The sequence below is a fragment of the Macaca nemestrina genome, chromosome 4, assembly GCF_043159975.1.
Source record: "Macaca nemestrina isolate mMacNem1 chromosome 4, mMacNem.hap1, whole genome shotgun sequence".
Lineage (NCBI taxonomy): Eukaryota > Metazoa > Chordata > Mammalia > Primates > Cercopithecidae > Macaca > Macaca nemestrina.
Window position 1 is genome coordinate 90,353,460 of NC_092128.1, and position 27,760 is coordinate 90,381,219.

The 27,760-nt window shown below is 36.5% G+C and overlaps 1 long non-coding RNA gene across 2 annotated transcripts in view; it reads left to right on the forward strand.

The window, feature by feature from the left end:
- LOC105475653 (uncharacterized) overlaps positions 1-25,677 on the forward strand; it is a 50,803-nt gene extending 25,126 nt beyond the window's left edge. For both annotated transcript variants that reach the window (XR_983549.2, XR_983548.2), the window contains 3 exons: positions 12,888-13,045; positions 17,076-17,144; positions 25,446-25,677. This is a non-coding gene — a long non-coding RNA (uncharacterized lncRNA). The remainder of the gene's footprint in view (positions 1-12,887; positions 13,046-17,075; positions 17,145-25,445) is intronic.
- The last annotated feature ends 2,083 nt before the right edge of the window (positions 25,678-27,760 follow it).

Sequence of the window (27,760 nt, forward strand, 5' to 3'; positions counted from 1 at the left end):
GATGGGCTTCCCTTTGTAAGTGACCTTTCTCTCTAGATGTCTTCAACATTTTTTTCTTTCATTTTAACCTTGAAGAATCTGATGATTATGTTTTTTGAGGATGATCTTCTGTGAAGTATCTTACTGGGGTTTTCTGCATTTCCTGAATTTGAATGTTGGCCTCTCTAGCTAGATTGGGGAACTACTCATGGATGTTGTCTTGAAATATGTTTTCCACGTTGGCTGTATTTTCCCCATCTCTTACAGGGACACCAATGAGTCATAGATTCAGCCTCTTTACATAATCCCATATTTCGTGCAGGTTTTGTTCATTCTTTTACAATTCTTTTTTGTCTATTGTGGAACGGCCTTATTTCAGAAAGCCAGTCTACAAGCTCTGTGATCTTTCCTCCACTTGGTCTATTCTGCTATTAATATTGTGATTGCCTTATGAAATTTTTATAGCATGTTTTTCAGCTCTATTAGGTCATTCACATTCTTTTCTATACTGGCTATTTTGTCTGTCAGCTCCTACATTGTTTTATCATGATTTTCAGCTTCCTTGCATTGGATTTCAATGTACTCCTGTAGCTCAGTGATATTCATTGCTATCCATATTCTGAATTCTATTTCTGTCATTTCAGCCACCTCAGTCTGTTTCAGAACCCTTGCTGGAGGGGAGATATGGTCATTTGGAGAAAGGAAGACACTGTGGTTTTTTGAGTTTTCAGGGATCTTATGCTGATTCTCCCTCAACTTTGTGGGGTTATTTACCTTCAATCTTTGAAATTTCTGACCTTTAGATTTTTTTTCTTTTTTTTTATTATTATACTTTAAATTCTAGGGTACATGTGCACAACGTGCAGGTTTGTTACATATGTATACATGTGCCATGTTGCTGTGCTGCACCCATTAACTCATCATTTACATTAGGTATATCTCCTAAAGCTGTTCCTCCCCACAATAGGCCCAGGTGTGTGATGTTCCCCTTCCTGTGTCCAAGTGACCTCATTGTTCAATTCGCACCTATGAATGAGAACATGCAGTATTTGGTTTTCTGTTCTTGCGAGAGTTTGCTGAGAATGATGGTTTCCAGCTGCATCCATGTCCCTACAAAGGACACGACCTCATCCTTTTGTATGGCTGCATAGTATTCCATGGTGTATATGTGCCACATTTTCTTAATCCAATGTGTCACTGATGGTCATTTGGGTTGATTCTAAGTCTTTGCTATTGTGAATAGTGCCGCAATAAACATACATGTGCATGTGTCTTTATAGCAGCGTGATTTATAATCCTTTGGGTATATCCCCAGTAATGGGATGGCTGCGTCAAATGGTATTTCTAGTTCTAGATCCTTGAGGAATTTCCACACTGTTTTCCACAATGGTTGAACTAGTTTACAATCCCACCAACAGTGTAAAAGTGTTCCTATTTCTCCACATCCTCTCCAGCACCTGTTGTTCCCTGACTTTTTAATGATTGCCATTCTAACTGGTGTGAGATGGTATCTCATTGTGGTTTTGATTTTCATTTCTCTGATGGCCAATGATGATGAGCATTTTTTCATGTCTCTATTGGCTGTATGAATGTCTTCTTTTGAGAAGTGTCTGTTCATATCCTTTACCCACTTTTTGATGGGGTTGTTTGTTTTTTTCTTGTAAATTTGTTTGAGTTCTTTGTAGGTTCTGGATATTAGCCCTTTGTCAGATGAATAGATTGCAAAAATTTTCTCCCGTTCTGTAGGTTGCCTGTTCACTCTGATGGTAGTTTCTTTTGCTGTGCAGAAGCTCTTTAGTTTAATTAGATTCTGTTTGTCAATTTTGGCTTTTGTTGCTGTTGCTTTTGGTGTTTTAGACATGAAGTCCTTGCCCATGCCTGTGTCCTGAATGGTATTACCTAGGTTTTCTTCTAGGGTTTTTATGGTTTTAGGTCTAACATTTAAGTCTCTAGTCCATCTTGAATTAATTTTCATATAAGGAGTAAGGAAAGGATCCATTTTCAGCTTTCTACTTATGGCCAGCCAATTTTCCCAGCACCATTTATTAAATAGGGAATCCTTTCCCCATTTCTTGTTTCTCTCAGGTTTGTCAAAGATCAGATGGCTGTAGATGTGTGGTATTATTTCTGAGGACTCTGTTCTGTTCCATTGGTCTTTATCTCTGTTTTGGTACCAGTACCATGCTGTTTTGGTTACTGTAGCCTTGTAGTATAGTTTGAAGTCAGGTAGAGTGATGCCACCAGCTTTGTTCTTTTGGCTTAGGATTGTCTTGGCAATGTGGGCTCTTTTTTGGTTCCATATGAACTTTAAAGCAGTTTTTTCCAATTCTGTGAAGAAAGACATTGGTAGCTTAATGGGGATGGCATTGAATCTATAAATTACCTTGGGCAGTATGGCCATTTTCACAATATTGATTCTTCCTATCCATGAGTATGGTATGTTCTTCCATTTGTTTGTGTCCTCTTTTATTTTACTGAGCAGTGGTTTGTAGTTCTCCTTGGAGAGGTCATTTATATCCCTTGTACGTTGGATTCCTTGGTATTTTATTCTCTTTGAAGCTATTGTGAATGGGAGTTCATTCATGATTTGGCTCTCTGTCTGTTACTGGTATATAAGAATGCTTGTGATTTTTACACCTTGATTTTGTATCCTGAGATTTTGCTGAGTTGCTTATCAGCCTAAGGAGATTTTGGGCTGAGACAATGGGGTTTTCTAAATATACAATCATGTCATCTGCAAACAGGGACAATTTGACTTCTTCTTTTCCTAACTGAATACCCTTTATTTCTTTCTCTTGCCTGATTGCCCTAGCCAGAACTTCCAACACTATGTTGAACAGGAGTGGTGAGAGAGGGCATCCCTGTCTTGTGCCAGTTTTCAAAGGGAATGATTCCAGCTTTTGCCCATTCAATATGATATTGGCTGTGGGTCTGGCATAAATAGCTCTTATTATTTTGAGATATGTTCAATCAATACCAAATTTATTGAGAGTTTTTAGCATGAAGGGCTGTTGAATTTTGTCAAAAGCCTTTTCTGTATCTATTGAGATAATCATGTGGTTTTTGTCTTTGGTTCTGTTTATATGCTGGATTACGTTTATTGATTTGCGTATGTTGTACCAGTCTTGCATCCCAGGGATGAAGCCCACTTGATCATGGTGGATAAGCTTTTTGATGTGCTGCTGGATTCGCTTTGCCAGTATTTTATTGAGGATATTTTATTGAGGATATTTATTGATGTTCATCAGGGATATTGGTCTAAAATTCTCTTTTTTTGTTGTCTGTGCCAGGCTTTGGTATCAGGATGACATTGGCCTGATAAAATGAGTTAGGGAGGATTCTCTCTTTTTCTATTGATTGAAACAGAAGGAATGGTACCAACTCCTCCTTGTACCTCTGGTAGAATTCGTCTGTTAACCTGTCTGGTCCTGGACTTTTTTTTTGGTTGGTAGGTTATTAATTATTGCCTCAATTTCAGAGCCTACTATTGGTCTATTCAGGAATTCAAGTTCTTCCTGGTTTAGTCTTGGGAGAGTGTAAGTGTCCAGGAAATTATCCATTTCTTCTAGATTTTCTAGTTTATTTGCATAGCGGTGTTTATAGTATTCTCTGATGGTAGTTTGTATTTCCGTGGGGTCGGTGGTGATATCCCCTTTATCATTTTTTATTGCATCTGTTTGATTCTTCTCTCTTTTCTTCTTTTTTAGTCTTGCTAGCGGTCTATTGATTTTTTTGATCTTTTCAAAAAACCAGCTCCCGGATTCATTGATTTTTTTGTAGGGTTTTTTGTTTTTCTATCTCCTTCATTTCTGCTCTGAGTTTAGTTACTTTTTTTTCTTTTATCCTGTCTGATGACCTTGAGGGTTCGATTGTGGTATAAGGTGTATTCATCCAGCTTCATTTCTGGAAGATTTTAGGGGGCCAACACTCAGCTCCCAGCTCCTGGACTGCATGCTCTAAGTCTGTGGGACTTGTACTGGACCACAACTTTGTTTCTATGTCTTCTCAAGGTCTGAAATCCACTGAGCTGTGGGTGGGAGGAGTGGAGGTGCAGTAGCTGTGGCAGAGTGCTAGTGGGTGCCAGGGTGCCTGCCTTCCTGAGGGCATTCACCACAGTGGCAGAAACAATGCCATTGGTGGTGGTGCAGGAGACTGTGTGTTTAGTCATGCTGGAGGTGGCATTGACTTGGAAGTAGGGTGCTCATGAGTACAGGCCTGGATGCCTTTTCTGTGCCCTGCAAGCAGAAGTGATTGCTCAGGGTGAGGGAGATCCACTGTTCTCTGAGCAGTGTTAGTGCAAGGGTTGGGTGTTGGTGGGGTTGGGGCTTTCTGGCTCTGTGTTGCCGAAGCTCTGTCTGCAGTGACAGCCAGCAGGGGGTAGACTGCTGGACTGCTGGCAGGGGAAGGAAAGTAAAACCTGCCTGTGCAGACATGCACATGCAAAGTTATGTAGATAGTTGCTGTGGGCCTGGAGGAAGCTGCATTATAGGGAGGGAGTGGATGGACTGGTGTGTGTCCATAGGGCTGCCTCACTGGAGCTCTCTACTGCTCAGGCACAGTCTGCCAGGGTAGAAGCTATGGTATGGGTCCCAAGGGCACCCAAGGCTTCCCTGCAAGCAGGGGTGGCCAGGCTAGGGCCCCAGGAGTGGGTAGTAGACCAAGGGTTGCTCAGGTTGGAGCAGCCCCATCTGATGTGCAAGACTACCCTGCAGAGATCAGGTCCAGCCGTTTTCTTAGGGCTAAAGACTCCTATGGGAGCAAGTTGAGCCTCGAGAGATGGCTGTCCCTGGCTATGCTCCACTACTGATGCTACTGCATCAAACCCTCTGGGCTCCACATCAGCTGTCTTGCTGGCCCTACCACTTCTCAGAGATATGAAGACAGTGGATTTATTTTACTAGTAGAAATGTCACATGAAATATATAGAAAAGCTTGTATTTACTGAGACATAGTTTCAGACATTGTGGCAGTCTACAGCTACTTTTCTACATATCTCACGAGAACAAAGATATTCTACTGAAATAGAATAGAATGATCAAACTCAGGAAATCTGACATTGAATATGGATGACATATTTAATATATGATATGTATTCATATATTGCCAATAATAACAATAGTTTCCTTTATAGCTTGTATTTTAAATAATTTTATCTTTTATTTTAGATTCAGGGAGTATATGTGCAGGTTCATTACATGAGTATATTGTGTGATGCCGATATTTGGGATATGAATGATCCTATAACCCAAATAGTATGCATAGTACTCACACTTAGTTTATCATTTCTTGCCTCCTTTCTCCCTCCCCACTCTGTAAGTCCCCAATGTCTGTTGTTGCCATCTTTATGTGTATGAGTACCCAATGTTTAGCTCCTACTTATAAATGAGAACATGTGATATTTGGTATTCTGTTAATGCATTTATTTTCTTAGTATAATGGCTTCCAGCTGCATCCATGTTGCTGCAAATGTTATGATCTCATTCTTTTTATGGCTCTGTAGTATTTCATGGTGTATACATACCACATTTCCTTTATCTAATCCACCATTGATGGGCACCTAAGTTAAGTCTTTATCTTTGCTATTGTGAATTACACTAAAATGAATGTACACGCCATATATCTTTTTGGTAGAACAATTTACTCTCCTTTGTATATATACCCAGTAGGGGGATGGCTGGGTCAAATGGTAGCCCTGCTAATTGTTCCTTAAGAAATCTCCAAACTGCTTTTTGTAGTAGCTGAACTAATATATACCCACCTACAGTGTATAAACATTCCCTTTTATCTACAACCTTCCTAGAATCTGTTATCTTTTGACTTTTTAACAGTAACCACTCTGACTTCTGTGAGATGATATCTTATTGTGGTTTTCATTTACATTTCTCTGATGATTAGTGTTTATGAGCATTTTTTTTCATATCTTTGTTGGCCAATTGTATGTCTACTTTTGAGAAGTGTCTGCCCATGTGTTGCCAATTTTTTCATGAGTTTATTTGTCTTTTTGCTTGTTGAATTGTTAAAATTCTTTATAGATTCTGGATTTTAGACCTTGGTTGAATGCATAGTTTGTCAGTATTTCCTGCCATTAAGGAGATTGTCACTTTAACCCTATTGATAATATCTTTTTCTGTACAGAAGCTCTTTAGTTTAATTAGATCTAACTTCTCATTTGTTTTTGTTTTTGTTGCAATGACTTTTGAGGACTTAGTCATAAATTGAGTACCAAGGCCCATGTCCAGAATGGTGTTTCCTAGGTTTTCTTCTGGAATTCTAGATGATTTAGACTTACATCTAAATCTTTGATCCATCTTGAGTTAATATTGTATATGGTGAAAGATAGAGGTCTAGTTTCATTCTTCTGCATGTAGCTAGCCAGCTATCCCAGTATCATTTATTGAATAGAGAATCCTTTCTCTATTGCTTATTGTTGTCAACTTTATCAAAGATCAAATGGCTATAGGTGTGTGACTTTACTTCTGGGTTCTCTATTCTGTTCCATTTGGTCTAGGTGTCTGTTTATATAACAGTAACATTTGGTTTGGGTTACTGTAGCTTTATAGCACAGTTTGAAGTTGGGTAATGTGATGCCCCTGGAGTTATTCTTTTTGCTTGGGATACTTTGGCTACTGAGGCTCTTTTTTGATTCCATATGAATTTTAAAATAGTTTTTTCTAATTCTGCAAAAATGACATTGGTAGTTTGATAGGAATCGCAATTAATCTGCAAAATTGCTTTGGGTAGTATTGCCATTTTAATAATATGGCTTTTTCCAATCCATAAGGGTGGAATGTTTTTCCATTTGTTTATGTCATCTATTATTAGTTTCAGCAGTATTTTGTAGTTCTCCTTGTAGAGATATGTTATTCCACCTCCTTGATTAGATGAATTCCTAGGTATTTTATTTATTTTGTTGCTATTTTAAATGTAATTGCATTCTTGATTTGGCTCTCATTTGAAGATTATTGGTATATAGAAATGTTACTATTTTTTGTACACTGATTTTTTTGTATCCTGAAACTTTACTGAAGTATTTTTTCTGTTCCAGGAACCTTTTGGTGGAGTCTTTAAGATTTTATAGGTATACTATCATATCATTTATGAAGAGAGATAATTTGACTTCTTCTTCTCCTATTTTGATGCCCTGTATTTCATTATCTTGTCTGATTGGCCTGGCAAGGAATTCCAGTATGATGTTAAATAGGAATGAGGACAATGGGCATTCTTATCTTGTTCCAATTCTCAAGGAAAATGCCTCCAGCTTTTGTTCATCCAGTGTGATATTGGCTGTGGGTCTGTCGTAGATGGTTCTTATTTTTAGTTATAATCCTTCAATGCCTAGTTTATTGAGGGTTTTTGTTATGAAGTGCTATTGGATTTTATCAAAGGCTTTTTCCACGTCTGTTGAGATAATTATATGATTTTTGTTTTTAATTCTGTTTATGTGATTAATCACATTTATTGACTTGCATCTGTTGAATGTACCTTACATCCCAAGAATGAAGCGTACTTGATTTCGGTAAATAGCTTTTTCTGTGCTACTGGATTGGGTTTGCTAGTATTTTGTTGAGGGTTTTTGCATCTGTGATCATCAGGGATATTGGTTTTGTTTTTGTTTTTGTTTGTTTGTTAGTTACGTTTTTCATTGTTTCTTTGCCAGGATTTGGTGTAGGGGTGATGATGGTTTCATAGAATGAGAGAATGAGTTAGGAAGGAATCTCTCCTTGATTTTTTAGAAAAGTTTCATTAGAATTTGTAACCACTCTTTTTGTATATCAAGTAGAATTCAGCTGTGAATCCATCTGGTCTAAGGCTGCTTTTGGTTGGTGGGATTTTTCTTACTGACTCAATTTCAGAACTCAATATTAGTCTGTTCAGAGTTTCAGTTTATTCCTGATTCATATGGAGAGCTTGTGTGTTTCCATGAATTTATTCATTTTTTCTAGGTTATCTTGTTTATGTGCATAAAGTTGCTTATAATAGTCTTAGAGGATCTATATTTTTATGGGATTGGTTTTAATATCCCCTGTGTTGTTTCTGCTTATGCTTATTTGGATCTTCTCTCTTTTTTGTTTGTTAATCTAGCTAGTGGTCTATTAATCTTGTTTCCTTTCAAAGGACAAACTTTTGGATTTATTGATTCGTTGTATGGATTTTTGAGTCTCAATTTCATTCATTTCCACTCTGATTTTAGTTATTTCTTTTCTTACAGCTTTGAAGTTAGTTTTTGTTTTTCTAGTTCCTCTAGGTGTGAAGTTAGATTGTTAATTTGACATCTTTCTAACTTTTTGAGATAAGCATTTAGTGGAAAAGCATAAATTTTCCTCTAAACACTGCTTTTCCTGTATCTGGGAGACGTTGGTATGTTGTGTGTCTATTTTCATTTATTTTAAAGAACTTTTTGATTTCTGTCTTAATCCTATTTTTAACCAAAAGTCATTCAGGAGCAAGTCGTTTAATTTCTATGAAATTGTGCTATTTTTGGAGATGTTCTAGGTACTGATTTCTGTTTTTATTCCACTATGGTTTGAGAATATGGTTGGTATAATTTCAATAATTTTGAATTTGTTGAAACTATGGCTGAGCATGTGGTCAGTCTTGGAGTATGTTCTGTATACAGATGTATGTCCTCTTAATGTATATTATGTGGTTGTTGGGTGGAGTGTTCTGTAGATGTCTATTGAGTCCAATTGGCCATCTAATTAAGTCCGGAATTTGTGAATTTTCTGCTTCAGTGAACTACCTAATACTGCTAGTGGGGTGTTGATGTACCCCACTATTATTGTATGTCTATCTAAGTCCTTTCCTAAGTCTAGAAGTACTTGTTTTATGAATCTTGGTGCTCCAATGTTGGGTGTGTCTATATTTACAATAGTTGAGTCTTCTGGTTGAATTGAATCTTTTATCATTATTTAATGCCCTTCCTCCTCCTTTGTTGGTTAAAATCTCTCTTATCTGATATAATGATAGTGACCCCTGCTGTTTTCTGTTTTCCATTTATGGATAGATCTTTCTCCAATCATTTTATCCTGTGTGTGTGTCATTATCTGTGAGGTGGGGCTCTTGGAGACAGAAGACAGATAGGTCTTGTTTTTTTAATCCAATGAAACTCTGCCTGTAAATGGGGCCTTTAGACCATTTACATTCAAGGTTAATATTGATATGTGACATTTTGATCCTATTGTGAAGTTGTTAGCTGGTTGCTTTGTAGTTTCTATTGTGCGGTTGCTTTGTAGAGCCTATGGGCTTTGTACTTAAGTGTGTTTTATGGTAGCAAGTATCATTCTTTCATATACATGTTTAGAACTTCCCTAAGGAGGGCTGATCTAATGGTAATAAATTCCCTTAGTGCTTGCTTCTCTGGAAAATATTTTATTTATCCTTTGCTTATGAAGCTTAGTTTAGTGGGATATGTATTTCTCAGTTGAAATGTATTTTCTTTAAGAATACTGAAAATACACCTCAATCTCTCCTGACTGGTAAGATTTCTGCTGATAACTCTTGTTAGCCTGATAACATTCCCTTTGTACATAATCTGACCTTTTTCTTTAGTTGCCTTTAAGATGTGTTTCTTTAGCATTGACCTGGGTGAGTTTGATGACTTTATACCTTGCTGTTGTTTGTTTTATACAGTATCTCACAGGTGTTCTTTGGATTTATAGTATCTGAATGTAACCTCTCTAGCAAGATTAGGGAAATTTTCTTGAAGTATTTCCTAAAATATGTTTTTGAAATTGTTTTTTTCTCCTCTCTCAGGATTGCCAACATTTTATAAGCTTGGTCATTTTATACAATCTCATATTTCTTGAAGACTTTTCATTATTTAAATGCTTTATTCTCTCTCTTTTTTTTTTTTTTTGTCTGACTGAATTAGTTTGAAAGACGTGCCTTCAAGCTCTGAAATACTTTCTTCTGCTTGTCCACTCTGTTCATAAAACTTTCATTGATATCTTTGAAATTCCTTAAGTGAGTTTTTCTATTCCAAAATCTCCAATTGGTTTCTTTTAAAGATATTTATCAGTTCCTTCATTTCCTGATGGAGACGTAGTATGGTCCTTTTTTTTCAGGTATTACATGGCATAATTCTTGCACTGGTTCCTTTTCATCTGGATATACTGGCCCTTCTAAATTTGGTAATTATTTTTGTGTGAGGAGAATTTTGTTCTTTCAGTATATTTTTTCCTTTATCTTTTACCCCACCCCCTCCCTTGGGGGTTTGACTTTAGAGAATGTTGATTAGGGCCTTTTGGCTTTGCTTTTATAGCCCTATGCAGTTTTTTTTTCAGCCGGTTTTATATTGGGCTGTGTGGTTCAACCTGCAAGTCAATATATAACACTTATGGGTAAGAGCCAGCTGAAGATCTCTGCACAGGAATTGTGGGGCAAGCCAGTCCTTTGAATACCCGAAGATTTGCCTAGGCATGGAGCAGAGTGGATCCCACTGCACAGTGATCTATACACAGGAAGGGTGGGGTGGCTGCAGCTGCTTATCCAAGTGAGCAGGTACTCTGAATGCCTGGAGATCTGCCTGGCCATGGAGCAGAAAGGGCTCCACCACACCATAATATATGTCTAGGACAGGTAGGCTGGCTCAGGCTGCTGAACTAGGAAAGTAGTTGCTCTGAATGCCTGGATATCTTCCTGGTGATGTAGTAGAGAGCACCCCACTGCACCACAATGTATGCATATGAAGGGTGGGGTGACTCAGGCTGCTGATCCAGATGAGAGGGTGCTGCCAGTGCCTAGAGATTTGCTTTTATCAGCTGGATACCATCGCAGGGGCTCTTCATCCCTGTTGTTCTCCCTGAGATCTAGGGTATCCTTCATGATTCTGGTGGATTCTTGTCTGTCTTCTTAAATTGAAACTGAGAGTTGATCTTCATGTACAATCTTATTATTTCCAACTGGCCGAGGCGCACTAAAAGCCTTGACTCCACCAATTTTTAGGGAAAAGCTGTTTTTCATTTAATTCAATAATGAGTCAAGAATCATGCATTTTATTTGTGATGTCTGTAATCTTCTATAATCTAGAAGACTTCAGCATTTTTTATGTCTTTCTTGAAACTGACATTTTTGGAGAATCAAGGTCAGAATGACACATATTTTGGACTTGTTAGATAATTTCCCAGTAAGCAGAAACATTTTTGGCAGAAATTTTATGTTAGTAATATTTGATCTTTCTCAGTTTATCACATTGGGAGTACATGATGTCACTCTTCGCCATAACTGTTTATGTTAAGTTTGATTAGTTAAGATATGATTTCTTCATGGTAAAGATTTATTTAGCATTTTATAATTGATAAGTACAGTTTCTTCAATGTTTATTAGTCTGCTTTAAAAAATCGTTTACTCAAATCATCCCTTCCCAACTCATCTATTTTAAAATCAGTATCAATTTGTAGATTTTGTGTGTGTGTGATTCTATTTCTGTGAGTATTTATTTTGAGGCAAAAAATTGTCCCAAATTTGGCCAGTAAAAGACTCTTAATGCCGGTTTCCTCAGAATATGTCTCTATTAGTTCTCCAGGTTTTTCTTATTTCCTGGCACCACAGGATATTTCAGGGTCACACTATAATCTTCCTGCTCTAGATCTGGAATCAGTCTTTTCTTCAAGGAGCTCTCATTCCTTTTAGTGTAAAATGATATTTCAAAGGTGATACTGGCAAGCTAGGAATGATTATTGCTACTAGGGTGCCATTTTGTTAGACCCTTTTTGTAGACAGATACTTCCTGTTCCAATTCTAGCACCACAATATGTTTGTTCTTTTTCTCCTATCCCACAATTGTATCTTTCTTCTTCTATAGCAAAAAAAAAAAAAAATCCTAATTTATCAGCAATATCAATATATAATAACTTATTTTCTCAATTCTACAATAAATACAAAATAGTGTTGGAATTTCTGTGTTAGTAGCACTGCAAATAATAAACCTAAGAAGGACAACTCAAGGTATCTTAATTTTTTTTGTCCTTAGAATATTTACCATTGGAATTATACAGTTAAATTATTGTATGAAAAATTTATTTGGATAAATTTTTGTTTTTCTATCTAAGTGAATATGTTATCTCCTTGATACATAGTTATAGGCAATTTCTTTCAATATTCAATTTTAGGATTTCTCCCCTTATCTTTGTTGAAATAATTTTATTTTTTGCTTATGTAAAATATTAGCATGTTTCAAAATCCAATTTCCTTCCCAATCTCTTTTTCTGGATTCTTAATCACTTCTTCTAAGTAAACAATTTTATTAGTGGCTAATTTATCCTTACTGCATGTCTTTTTGAAAAATGAGCATAGAGTGATGATAGACATATAGAAGTAAATATGCAGACGTACATACGAGCTTGTGTTCACACAAAAGGTAGTGTTCAATAGATAACCTTTCCCTATTGCTTCTGTTTATCCAATGTATACATCCTATGAAATTTCTCAATATCCATTCATAAACATATTCCTCACTTTTTAAATACTGTATTAGCCTCCCATTATAGAAAATTACCATAGTTTATTGATCGCTTCCATATGTATAGACTTTTAGGTCATTTTCAATATTTTGATATTGCAAATAATGCTGCCATGCATAAGCTTCAACATGTTTTTGTATTTGGGAGGATATTTCATCAGGTTAAGTTACTAAACATGGAATTGCTGGACAAAACTAAATATGAACATCTTTTCATGTGTTTAAGAGTTATTTACATATCACTCCTTGTGAATTTTGTATTTATATGCTTTGCTCAGTTTGGTAATGGATTTTGGCTCTTTTATCTCTAATTTTTTAAAGAGTCCTTTACCATTTATAGTGGTTCTTGAAAGTAAATTTGCTATACATTGGTATATTATAAGGTATGTCCAAGCAATGTGATATTGAAAATAATTTAAGCTTGCCAATTATTTTTCTTCTTTTAAAGTAAATGAGAGGATTCTGGAAAGATGGCAGAGTAGGAACAACCATGAATCTATATCCCTACCTAGACAACAATTGCATTGGCAGTACCTGTCTGGTGTAATTATTTTGGAACTCTGGAGCCTATTGAAGATTTGCGACTTTTAGGAGAAGGCTTGAATGGTAAATTGCAGTTAATTTTTATCAATCTCAGCTGTTAGTATAATATAAGCTTCCTATCCCCCACCCCCAGCCAGGGGCAACCAGCTGTGCACACTTCTGTGAGCAACTTGCCACAGCTTGCAGGAGTAAGGGTAGGCAAAAAGCACCCTGTCTTTCAGTATTAGGGATCGGTGTTATGATCATTGATTGCTCCTTCTCATCATAGAGGTGCAAACAAAAAGGTGGATAACCATTGCTATGGCACCATCCACCAGCAACGAAAATGCTTGTCCCTCAGCTACAGTGACTTCCAGAGTATTTAAAGGGCTGGTGCCCTTCTCCCTCCTCCTTTTCACTTTTCTCTTTTCCCTCTTTTAGAAGCCAGATCATAAAGACTAGAACCCTCGGCCGGGCGCGGTGGCTCAAGCCTGTAATCCCAGCACTTTGGGAGGCCGAGACAGGTGGATCATGAGGTCAGGAGATCAAGACCATCCTGGCTAACACGGTGAAACCCCGTCTCTACTAAAAAATACAAAAAACTAGCCGGGCGAGGTGGCGGGTGCCTGTAGTCCCAGCTACTCTGGAGGCTGAGGCAGGAGAATGGAGTAAACCCGGGAGGCGGAGCTTGCATTGAGCTGAGATCTGGCCACTGCACTCCAGCCTGGGCGACAGAGCGAGACTCCGTCTCAAAAAAAAAAAAAAAAAAAAAAAAAGACTAGAACCCTCAAAAACAACTGCATATAGAAGAAAAATTGGAAAGTACTGGGCAGGCTCAGAAAAAGGCACAAGGTCAAAAAGACCTGAGAAGACTTTAAGGGTCTCAGACTGATTCTCAGTAGAGACAATTTGCAAATATTCTTCTAAAATACAAAAACAATGTAGAACAACATCAAATAGCAAACCAGGAGAAGAAGAATAATCAGATTTCCAGGTACCACATTATTAGATTCAAATGTCCCATTTTCAACCAAAAAAATCACAAGGCATATAAAGATTCAGGAAAGTAATACCTATTCAAAGGAAATAAATAAATCAGTAGAAACTGTCATTTGAAAGCACCCAATGGCAGAACTAACTGACAGAAATTTTAAAACTGTCTTAAAGAGGTTCAAAGAACTAAAGGAAAATGTGGAAATATAGAACTTAAAGAGCACAGTAAAGCAACTAGATATAAAAGACATATGCAGAATACTCTCTTTAACAACATCATACACATTCTTTTCAAGTGAATATGGGACATTCTCCAGGCCAAAAGTTAAGTCTCAGTATATTTCAGAGTATATATCATACAAAGTATTCTCTGACCACAATAACATAAACCTAGAAGTCAAAAACAGAAGTAAAACTGGAAAATTTACAAATTGTAGAAATAAAACAACATACTCTTAAACAACCAGTGGATCAAAGAAAAACCACAAGGCAAATAAGGAAATAGTTAAAGATGAATTAAAAAACAACATACCAAAACTTATGGGACTCAGTGAAAGTAGTACTAATGGAGAAATTTTTAAATACTTACATTAAAAAACAAGAAAGATCTCAAGCCAACAATTTAACTTTACACCTTAAGGAACTAGAAAAAGAGAAGAAACTAAGCCCAAAGCTAGCAGAAGTAAGACATGATAAAAATTAGAACACAGATAAATGAAACAAATAATAGAAAAAAATAGAATCAATAAAGTCAAAAGTTGTTTCTTTGAAAAGATGAATAAAGTCAACAAGACTTTAGCTAGATAGACTAAGAAAAAGAGTAAGAGGACTAAAAAATACTAAAATTAGAAATAAAAGCGGAGATGTTACTACTGATTACACAGCATAATAAATGATTATAGGAGAGTTCTATGAACAATTGCATGTCAAAAAATTGGATAACCTAGATGAAATGGACAAATGTTTAGAAACATAAAACCTGTAAAACTAAATCATCAAGAAACAAAATATCCAAATAAACTTCTGTAACGAGTAAGGAGATTGAATTAGTATAAGTTCAGTAATCAAAAACTTATAAATGATAAATGAATTCAGCAAAATAGCAGGACAAAAAGTTAACATGCAAAAACTAGGTACATTAATATACACTAACATAACTAACATGAAAAGGAAATTATAAAAACAATTCAATTTACAATCATTTCTGAAAGAATAAAATATTTAGGGATTAATTTAACCAAGTAGGTGAAAGATGTGTACAATGAAAACTAGAAAACATTGGTGAAAGAAATTATTGACATAAATAAATGAAAACATCCCATGTTCATTGATTGGAAAGCTTAATATTGTTAAGATATCAATACTACCCAAAGAAGTCCATAAATTCAATGCACTACTAAATTCCCAATAATGTTTATTTATAAAAATAGAAAAACTCACCTTAACATGTATATGAAATTTCAAAGAAACCTGAATAGCCAAAACAGTCTTGAAAAAAAGAACAAAACTGGAGAACTCACCCTTTCTGATTTCAAAACTTACTACAAAAGCTATGGTAATCAAAACAGTATGGTGTAGGTATAAATACAGATGTATAGATTAGTGAAATTGAGCGCCCACAAATAAACTCTCATGTATATAGTCAAATCATTTTTGACACGAGTGTTAAGAGCATTCACTGGGTGGAGGACAGTTTACAATAAATGGTGCTGAGAAAACTGGATATTCACAAGCAAAGGAATAAAGTTGGAACTTTATATAACAACATTTATGAAAATTAAATGAATCAAAAACATAAATGTAAGACCAAAAGAAATAAAACTGTTAGAAGAAAATTTAGAGCACAGGCTTTACAGCATTGAATTTGGCAATGATTTCTTGGATGTGAGACCAAAGGCCCAGGCAACAAAAGAAAAAATACACAAATTAAACTTCATAAAAATTGAAATAATTTGTGCCGTGAAAGACACTATCAATTGAGTAAAAAGACAACACACAGAATGAAAGAAAATATTTGTAAATCATACATCTAAGGAATTAATATCCAGAATATGTAGAGAATGCCTAAAATTCAATAACAACAACAATAACAAAATGTAAAAATGGGCAAAGTACTTGGATACACATATCTCCAAAGAAGATATGCAAATGGCTTATAAACACATAAAAAGATGCTCAGAATCACTAATCACTAGGGAAATGCAAATCAAAACTGCATTAAGATACCACTTCACACAGACTACAATGGCTGCTATAAAAAAATAACAAAAATAAGTGTTGTTGAGGATGTGGAGAAATTCGTACACTTGTGTAGTGCTGGTGGGAATGGAAAATTGTGTAGTTGCTGTGAAAAACAGTATAGTGAGTGGTTCTTCAAAAAATTAGGAATAGAATTACCATATGATCCAGCATCTTCACTTCTGTGTGTATACTTAAAAGAACTGAAAGCAGGGTCTTGAAGATATATTTGCATGTCCATATTCATAGTAGCATAACTCACAATTGCAAAAATGTGGAAACAACCCTAGTGTCCTTCAGTGGATATAAGGGTAAACAAATGTGGTATATCCATACAATGAAATGTTATTCAGCCTTTAAAAAAGGAACTTCTGCAATATGCCATAATATGAATGACCCTTGAGGACATTATGGCAGTGAAATAAGCAAGTCACAAAAAAGCAAATACTGTATGAGTCCACTTATATGAATTATGTGGAGTTGTCAAAATCATAGAGATAGAAAGTAGAATGGTGATTGTCAGGGATGCGGAAGAGGGAGAAATGGAGAGTTATTGTTTGATAGGTGTAGAGTTTCAGTTTTACAAGATGAAAAGTGTTGTGGAGTTGGATGGTGGTGATGGCTATACAACGATATGGATGTATTTAATATCACTGAACTGTACACTTAAGAATGATTAAGATGGTAAATTTTATGTTATGTATATATACTACGATATATACCATGATATAAAAAATTAGAGAAAAAAGAAATGGTGGGGAACAAAACTAAAAGAGGGCTTAAAATTAAATAAAGGAATATGACATGTATCTCTTGACAAAAAAGAGAAGCAAATATAAGATAATTTCCATAATAATATTATTCTTCATTGGTTGCTTTCCAGTCTAGCTTGTTGGATAAAAAGGAATGAACAGGAGCTCACCAGTCATCAGAGAATTGCACCTAACTCTAGGTAAGCTTATTGGAAGAAATCCTATGGTCAGTTATATTTCTCATATAATGAGAAACAAAACTACTGTTGAACAGTTGTTAGAAATAATCCATGTAGAACTTTGAAATGTGTCCATTATATTTGGTTTATAGAAGCACCAGCCTCTACACAGCATTACAAATATACTGCTTATCAATGTCAAAGTGACTAGAACACTGCCTCCATAGAAACTTTCTGTGGTACCTCATTACGGTACAGATTATCTACCTTTACTTTCATATAATTCTCTAGAGCACACCTCTCTCATTTTTCCTGTATTTTCTAAATTTATGGAATACATACAACTTGAATATCTTTATGATTATCGGTCTATTGTTCTAACTTTTAATTATCTGAATCATAATATATAGGTTCTCTAATATATATTTTATATTATTATTTTACCATATATTTATACATTAGTAGCAGCAGCCAGCTTGCTTGCTTGTATCCTTCCTCCTTCCTTTTTTCTTTCCTCCCTCCCTCACCCTTGACCTTCCTACCTTCCTCCCTCTGTTCCTTCTTCATTTTTTCCTCCCTCTTCCCCTTTCTTACCTTTCTGTAACATGTTGGAATGTCTTTCTGGCTCTAGGATTGTGCCATATAATGTCTTTCTCTATCATAGCTTCCTCATTTCAAAGATATTTTTCTGTGAATATGTAAAATAAATGTCAAATTCCAGAATGGCAGAATAAATGAGTATTCTTAGGATTTGGTAATTGGGTGCTACAAATCCTATTTAAAACTCTTACATATTTGTCTTATTTGTTACTACATATTAGTGATTCAATGTTTAAAGCCTGAATTTTTAATACAGGCTGAAGGTTTAGGTTTATGTGTTTGGTTTTTTTTTTTTTTCCTTTTGGAATTGGCTGGTAGATTATTTACTGGTAAAAACACCAACTCAATTAAAATAGATATCTGCATCAGGGCCGTATATCACATGTTTACAAACTGTTATGTTCAGACCTCAGCAACTTATAGCTCCTAAGTACTAATACTTTGCTTAAAGACATTATCATCATTAATTTTGCTTTTTTCTTTTTGCTGCTATTCAAAGTCATCCCCATTTTGATTTAAAATTAAATAAGTCACTTCATGACATGCATAATTACTCATATCTGCAACCTGAGACAGAATTTCTTTCAAGAGGAATCAGATTTATCTCAACTAATGAGTCATTAAGTTTCATTTCTCTTGCCAACTGTACATTATCTTTTATTCAATATGATATGCCAGAAACTTCCCTAAATGCCAAAATATCATTTATCCTCCCTCTACCCTCTTTCCCCAGGGAGCTAGGCATTTCTGTTCATTCACCTCAACCCTGATCCACATGCCTGCTGTTTCCATCCCAGCCGTCTCTGCAAGCTGCCAATCATGCTCCTCTTGGCCAGAAGGCTTAGGGCTTTTGAGTTTGTACAGCCAAATATCCAGAGACTAGGTTCACTCCACCCAGCACTTTTGGATTTTGATTTCGGCATTATTTTTCACACAGACTTCCAGAAATGAAAGGTTGCTTTACCAAATCCCCATGACACCTGGATTTTTCTGTTTATTTATATTTTGCATTTTCCCAGCTACCACATAGAAGCCAACCTAGGAGGAGATAGCAGAGGTGATTGTAAGTGCACTGAGTTTCACAGTGAATGCATGCTACTTGACTGCTGGCTAGGGGCCTTATTTACTGAAGACATTTTACAATTTTCTGTTTCCTTCCAAGCCACCTCAGCAAGAGTTTTCTTTTGAATTTCGGTGGTGAGAGGTGATAGACTAATGACAGGTTGGCATGATGCAGCCTTTACCTGTTGAATAGAAAGAAGCTTAAAGTCTTTGAAGAAAATATCTAGGAATAATGAGAGAACTGTTTTCCCTTGAGAACTCTGAATAGTTCAATAGAATTATTGCAAGCCACTAAAGGTGCACGTTGCTTCTAACTGTGCCACACTTATCTATTCTCAAAATTTAGAGAGAAAAAGGTTTGGAATTAGAAGATTATTATGTTTTTATTATCTTACATTTGATAATGCTATTGCTTAAAATGTACAAATACCAGTCAACTTGACCAATAGGGTTAAAAAATACCATTTCATTATAGTCAATTTATTGTTTGTGCCTCATGACCTTTTTTAAAAAAAAATATTTATTTCATTTATTGAATCTATCTTCCCAAAATGACCTTTACCATTAATTAAAACTACATTCTCCTGCACTTAAAGAGTAGTTTGGCTACCATTTATAAAAGTGGTATTAAATCTTCACAGATACTAAAGGGAGACAGACTCTTAACATCCTCCTTATACAAGCTAAGAAACAAGAAATACAGCACCCTAACTCCTGATGGCACATATTTGAGATAATTTTCTCAACTTCAGCTGAACTGAAATACCCTTGTATTTTCCTCTTGCCATCATAGGAAGACAAGGCTGCAGGCCATATCATGATGAAATCCATGGAGTTGCTGGTGGAGTCATCTTAGTGGTCTAGTATGTGGTTCTTAGCTCTCTGTGTCCAAGATTTTAATATACTCGTTATACAGTAAAGTCTTGAGAAATTTGATTATATATGCATCTGAAATGCATTTGTAAAGCAATTTTCAGATATATGTATTTATATTGGAACATACCTTTCCAGTAATCAAAAAATATCATTTTTACTGTACAAAATACCTCATTTCCAGTATCAAAGTATTTAGAAGTCAAATTAGCAAGCAGAAATTGAGGAGTGAGAAATCATAGAGAAGGACTGGAGAGAGATGGAAGCCTTCTTCATTTAAGCCCTTTCAACACTGCCCCCTTAAAGATTACATTGTTCTGGAGACCAGACTGTTTTACAGGAGTAATTGGAATTAGAAGTACCATCCACAGTGAAATTACATGGGGAAATGAACTGGCTTTGGCTCTCTTACTCGCCACCCACAATTATATAGAAGAGCTAGAGGGGCAACAGTGTGTATGTTTCAGAAATCAGACTTTGTATCAGGCAAATTTGTATTTGAACCTCAGCTCCACTGTTACTACAGCTGTGGAACCCTAGATCAATTACCCTGATTAGCTTTAATTTTATCTGTACATGTAGGAAAAAAGCTCCCTCCCCTTCCTGCTCCCTTCCTACACCACACACAATACCATTAGGGTTGCTGTAAGGCTGAGGAAATACAACATACTGAACACAGGGACTGTCAGAATGGGTCATCAATAAAATGACCAACTTACTAATATATGAAACTGGGTAAGGCTGCTGGGCTGGATTGTCTACTGTCAACTCAGCATCATTACCACACCCTTCAAAGATCTGAAAATTGCATTCCCCAAACTCCCCTTCCCTATTATTTTCCAGGTAGAATTTCCTATTGAGAGGAAGTTGCATGAGATTTAGACAGCAGAAGAGAAAAAGCTCTTATTCTCTGGATGTGGTTGCAACCAAACTTGTAGGCAGGCAAACTTGTAGCAGCTACTCAGTGAGCACACGAGAACCATCCATATTGCGGCAGATGGCAGAGATTTTCCCCAGCATCCCTGACTTTCCAGCTTCAGCAGTCCCAGTTTTACCAGGGCAACGCTCTGACCTTCCCTCTCCAGCTCTTCCAACATCTGTGTAAAGCCTAATTTCTGAGCGAAACCTTTATTCTTGGAAGTGTTAGGATATCTCTGTTTTCCTGACTGATTCTGGGTTGATAGAACTGGCTGTAGTCAGGATTAGGAAGCTGCTCCTATTCTCCATAGAGAGGATTTGTTTATAGATTATTTGATTAGTATTATTCTCTCATACTAGACTATAGCACCAAGTCCAGTGCTTGGCACATTAGGAAGTCAATAGACACTTGTTGAATGCCAGCATCTATATATGTTTGCCTCTGTTTACCCTAACCCCCATCCCCTTTCTTCTAGAATGAGTTTTTTCTCACTCTGCCTCCACTGCATGGTTGAACGAGAGCCAAAGTCTGCTTTCAGAGCTTACTCCTCTGGACACATTTTATTGTTCCTGGTCACTGCTGGCCAATTACAATTTTTCTAAAGACGTCTTAAAGTAGATACTAACAGTACAGCCCCTTGCTGTATCATGAAAGCCTGGAAGCTACTAGCAACCATCATTTCAGTTGTATGGAGAATGTCTGAAGGAATGAAGTAGAAATAATAGTAGTACACATGTGAAATGGTGAGAGAATCTTGTCAGCATTCAAATTCCCTAGCAGCAGTAGTCCCCAGTAACAGTTTGTAGTGAAGGATAATACTTCACGTTTCTTGTCTAAGGAAGTTTGAGTTGAATTTCTGTCACTGCACCAAAAGAGTAATGTATACTTTCTCCACTTGTATACCAACAATCTTATGTCTCCAGTCCTGCCTTTGTCCTTGGCTCTGCCCTTACTGTCCAATTTTGGGAAGAGAAAAATGATAGAGGTAAAAGTCAAAGAGTTAAGTTACAGAAGAAAATATGGGCCCCTGTAAAGGGAAGGCAGGGAGAACACACCTAGTCACCTTCAAAGCTCAGATGTGTGAAAAAATACTATTTTTTAAGTTTACAAATGAGTACATTCTATTCCATCAAAAAGAACCAAGAGCTAGTATTCAGACAATCATTCAGTGCCCCATTGTGTTAGTTATCTTATCCTCAGGATCTATACTAACTTACAACGTCACCATATCACACACTTGCCATGTTATATCACAGTGTATCTACCTACTAGTCATTCTACTTCATTAATCCATAATCTACGGAAAGGCAGAGATTATATTTTCTTTGTCTTCACATTCTCAGCATCTTTTGGCATATTACTTGCCTCATAATAGGTGATCAATAATCTTATGTCAAATGAATAAGATATATTTACACAAAGGAACATGTCTGTTTTGACACACCTTTTAAAAAGTCTCAGTTGATAATTTTATTTAAAGAAATATTTGACATGTTATAGTTTAATCAGGTAAGAAATCTGGCCAGTTTATTTACATTTTGATTATATAGAGAAATATATATAATTTTATATGCCAGCTTAAAAAGTTTTCTGGAATTCACAGTGAACAAATTGTAAAATACTGTGATGAAATTCTTTGTTGTCTCTTCTCCTTTCTTCTTTCTGAGTGCCAGGTTTTATGCTAGGAGCTAGGGATAATAAGACGCAGAAGCTCTCAGTTCTTCCTTAAGAAAGAGAGTGAAATCTAGTGGCATAGACTAGAGATGCCGACATTCTCTCTCTCTCTCTCTCTCTCTCTCTCTCTCTCTCTCAAATGCTTAGAGTTGTTAGAGATAATCAAATATTTATTTTATCACCAAATGACCAGTAAAGAATACAGTTGCATTAAGTATGTAAGAGTCTTAGTATTAATAAGTATGTAAGACTCTTAAATGGAAAAGAATATCCGAAGTTTCTGCTTTAAAATAATAATGATAATAATATCTAATATTTATAGGGTGCTTGCTAAGTACTATGAACTCTGCTAAATGTGTTACATAACCTATATTAGCCCTACAACGTTCATGTGCAGTACATATAAATTAATATATATTTTGCAGATGAATAAAATTATGCTTTGAAGTGTTAAGTAGTTTTCCCAAGGTTATATAGCTAACATGTGGCTCTGCCAACATTCTAACCCAAAGATGTTCATCTGTGGAGCCAGCACTCTTCTGTAAAGAGAGGCAATGTTTTAAAAGCACAATTAAGGAGGAGGAAAATCAGACTATTACTATTGGGATTGTGAATAAGAGTTTGAGTGGACTATGTTCTAGTAGAAACTTTGTGATGGAAACCTTGCATGTAAGGGAATTGGGAATGAAGTTTACATATCTTAGAGATGGCCTTAGCAGGTAAAGGTAAAAGTTGAAAGCATCAGAGGTGGAAAAAAATTTCAATAAATACAATTGACCCTTGAACAATGCAGGGGTTAGGGGGAGTGACCCCTTCATAGTTGAAAATTTGTGTATTTTCTTTTGGCTCCTCCAAAACTTAACTACTAACAGCCTAGTGTTGACCATAAGCCTCACTGGTAACATAACCAATCGATTAGCACACATTTTGTATGTTATATGTATTTTATACTGTATTCTTACAATAAATTATGCTAGAGAAAAGAAAATTTTACTAAGAAAATTATAAGGAAGAGAAAATATTTTTGCTCTTCATTAAGTGAAATTGGTTTATCTTAAAGGTTTTCATCCTCATTGCCTTCACATTGAGTAGGCTTAGGAGGAAGAAGAGGAGGGATTGGTCTTACTGTATCAGAGCTGGCGGAGATGAAAGAGGTTGGGAAGTGGAAGGGGAGGCAGGAGAGGCAGGTTACAATAGCTGTAACTTTACAGAAATCATCATCATAATTTCTGTCTGATATTTTTGCTTTTACATTTCTCCAAAAATTTTCTATATGGTACCAATGCTTCTTCCACTGTTGCTCATATCATGGAAGAGGCCATGTCTAAAAAAAGTCACAAACTGTCTTGAATCATCAGAATTCTCCTGCCAGATTGTCTGATGTCAATTTGTTTCCTGGCATTGTTTCTTCTGCATCTTCCTTGTCATCTGGAACAGGTTCAAAAGCACTTGTCTCCATTAAGTTGTCTTCTGTTAATTGCTTTGGTGTGGTGTCTATTAACTCTCAAATTTCTTGAAGATTCATATCTTGTAACTTTTCACCTGTCTTTTTTTTTTTTTTTTTTTTTTTTTTTTTTTTTGCCATATCCACAATCTCTCTCATGATTTCCTTGATTGTCTCTGTCATAAATCCTGTGAAGTCATGTGTAACATCTGGACACCGTTTTCTCCAGTAGAAATTTATTGTTTTAGGCTTGATGGCTTTCACAGCTTTTTCTGTAACAATGATGACATCTTCAATGTAATGCTTTAAGACTTTCATGATGCTCTCTCTGAGGGTTCTCTTCTATAGCATTGACAGTCCTGTCCATAGAGCATCATGTATATTTGAACTTAAAGGTTTTTATGACTCTCTGAACTACAGGTTGAATTAACAATGTTGTGTTTGGGGACAAGCAGACAGTTTCAGCGTCTTTGTTGTTGAAATCATGGTGTTCTGAGTGGCCAGGAACATTGTCCAATATCAAAAGAACTTTAAAAGACAGTCCCTCATTAGCAAGGTACTTCCTAACTTCAGGGATGAACAATCAATGGAAGTAATCCAGAAAAAGGGTCTCGTTCAAGTTTTCTTTTATAACCAGAAGACTGGTATCTGGTGTTTCACTTTTACCTTCAAGGGTAAGAGCTTAGTGACTTTATATATAAGGGTAGTCCTGATCATAAACCTGACTGCATTTGCACAACAAACAGTAGAGTTAACCCTTTTTCTTCCTCCCTGAAGTCGTGGTACTTGCTTCTTTTCTTTCCTAGTAAATTTTCTTTATGGCATTGTTTTACCCAAAATAAAGCACCTTTGTCTGCATTAAAAATCTGTTGGAGCAAATATTCTTTCTCTTCAATAATTTTCTTTTCTTTTTTTTTTTTTTTTTTTTTTCCAAGATGGAGTCTCGCTCTGTTGCCTAGGCTGTAGAGCAGTGGTGCTATCTGCAAGCTCCGCCTCCCAGATTCATGGCATTCTCCTGCCTTAGACTCCCGACTAGCTGGGACTACAGGCGCCCACCACCATGCCCAGTTAGTTTTTCATATTTTTAGTAGAGACGGGGTTTCACCATGTCAGGATGGTCTCGATCTCCTGACCTTGTGATCTGCCCACCTTGGCCTCCCAAAGTGCTGGGATTACAGGCATGAGCCACCGTGCCTGGCCCTCTTGAATAATTTTCTTTATGACACCTCTGGGAACTCGTCTACAGCCTCTTGATTAACTGAAGCTGCTTCTCCTGTTATCTTGATTTTTTTTTTTAAGACAAACCTCTTCCTAAATTATCAAACCATCCGTTGCTGGCATTAAATTCTCCAGGTTTAGAGACTTTCATTTTAAGATGTCACATAATGACATCCTTAAAAAAAATAAATTTAGAGTCTATAGATATACTTTCATAGTAATCCTGTACTCGCATATAAACTGAATTTTCAATGTGAGATTTAAAAGTATTTTGCGAAAAGTGCAAGGTTTTTATACTTGCTAAACAACAGCTTCATGAGTTAATTCCTTCCTCCCTCCCTCCCTCCCTCCCTCCCTCCCTCCCTCCCTCCCTTCCTTCCTTCCTTCCTTCCTTCCTTCCTTCCTTCCTTCCTTCCTTCCTTCCTTCCTTCCTTCCTCTCTCTCTCTCTACCCCACCTGCCCTCCCCTCTGTGCCATCCCTCCCCTCCCTTTCTTCCTTCCCTCCCTTTCTTCTTCTCCTTGTTTTTCACAGTGTGCCTCATGTTGAATTTATTTCTATTGAAATGATGGGAAACTGCAGCTATAGACCTGAGCCTGCTGCACATATCAAGCAAGTCAACTTTTTTATATATTGTAATGACTTTTCTCTGCTTCTTGGCAGCACTTCCAGCATTACTAGTGACACTTCATAGGGATCCAATGGCATTACTCAAGGTTTACAGTACTGCACTAAGCATGATGAAAAATATGAAATACACAAGAACTGTGAGATCATTTTTTTCTGTGATATGCAATTTACTGGAGATGATTAGCATCATATGGCATCTTTTTTTTTTTTAATTTATTTATTATTATTATACTTTAAGTTGTAGGGTACATGTGCATAACGTGCAGGTTTGTTACATATGTATACTTGTGCCATGTTGGTGTGCTGCACCCATCAACTCGTCATTTACATCAGGTATACCTCCCAATGCAATCCCTCCCCCCTCCCTCCTCCCCCCTCCCCATGATAGGCCCCGGTGTGTGATGTTCCCCTTCCTGAGTCCAAGTGATCTCATTGTTCAGTTCCCACCTATGAGTGAGAACATGCAGTGTTTGGTTTTCTGTTCTTGTGATGGTTTGCTAAGAATGATGGTTTCCAGCTGCATCCATGTCCCTACAAAGGACACAAACTCATCCTTTTTGATGGCTACATAGTATTCCATGGTGTATATGTGCCACATTTTCTTAATCCAGTCTGTCACTGATGGACATTTGGGTTGATTCCAAGTCTTTGCTATTGTGAATAGTGCTGCAATAAACATACGTGTGCATGTGTCTTTATAGCAGCATAATTTATAATCCTTTGGGTATATACCCAGTAATGGGATGGCTGGGTCATATGGTACATCTAGTTCTAGATCCTTGAGGAATCGCCATACTGTTTTCCATAATGGTTGAACTGGTTTACAATCCCACCAACAGTGTAAAAGTGTTCCTATTTCTCCACATCCTCTCCAGCACCTGTTGTTTCCTGACTTTTTAATGATCGCCATTCTAACTGGTGTGAGATGGTATCTCATTGTGGTTTTGATTTGCATTTCTCTGATGGCCAGTGATGATGAGCATTTTTTCATGTGTCTGTTGGCTGTATGAATGTCTTCTTTTGAGAAATGTCTGTTCATATCCTTTGCCCACTTTTTGATGGGGTTGTTTGTTTTTTTCTTGTAAATTTGTTTGAGTTCTTTGTAGGTTCTGGATATTAGCCCTTTGTCAGATGAGTAGATTGCAAAAATTTTCTCCCATTCTGTAGGTTGCCTGTTCACTCTGATGGTAGTTTCTTTTGCTGTGCAGAAGCTCTTTAGTTTAATGAGATCCCATTTGTCAATTTTGGCTTTTGCTGCCGTTGCTTTTGGTGTTTTAGACATGAAGTCTTTGCCCATGCCTATGTCCTGAATGGTACTACCTAGGTTTTCCTCTAGGATTTTTATGGTATTAGGTCTAACATTTAAGTCTCTAATCCATCTTGAATTAATTTTCGTATAAGGAGTAAGGAAAGGATCCAGTTTCAGCTTTCTACTTATGGCTAGCCAATTTTCCCAGCACCATTTATTAAATAGGGAATCCTTTCCCCATTTCTTGTTTCTCTCAGGTTTGTCAAAGATCAGATGGCTGTAGATGTGTGGTATTATTTCTGAGGACTCTGTTCTGTTCCATTGGTCTATATCTCTGTTTTGGTACCAGTACCATGCTGTTTTGGTTACTGTAGCCTTGTAGTATAGTTTGAAGTCAGGTAGCGTGATGCCTCCAGCTTTGTTCTTTTGACTTAGGATTGTCTTGGAGATGCGGGCTCTTTTTTGGTTCCATATGAACTTTAAAGCAGTTTTTTCCAATTCTGTGAAGAAACTCATTGGTAGCTTGATGGGGATGGCATTGAATCTATAAATTACCTTGGGCAGTATGGCCATTTTCACAATATTGATTCTTCCTATCCATGAGCATGGTATGTTCTTCCATTTGTTTGTGTCCTCTTTGATTTCACTGAGCAGTGGTTTGTAGTTCTCCTTGAAGAGGTCCTTTACATCCCTTGGAAGTTGGATTCCTAGGTATTTGATTCTCTTTGAAGCAATTGTGAATGGAAGTTCATTCCTGATTTGGCTCTCTGTTTGTCTGTTACTGGTGTATAAGAATGCTTGTGATTTTTGCACATTAATTTTGTATCCTGAGACTTTGCTGAAGTTGCTTATCAGCTTAAGGAGATTTTGGGCTGAGACAATGGGGTTTTCTAAATATACAATCATGTCATCTGCAAACAGGGACAATTTGACTTCTTCTTTTCCTAACTGAATACCCTTGATTTCTTTC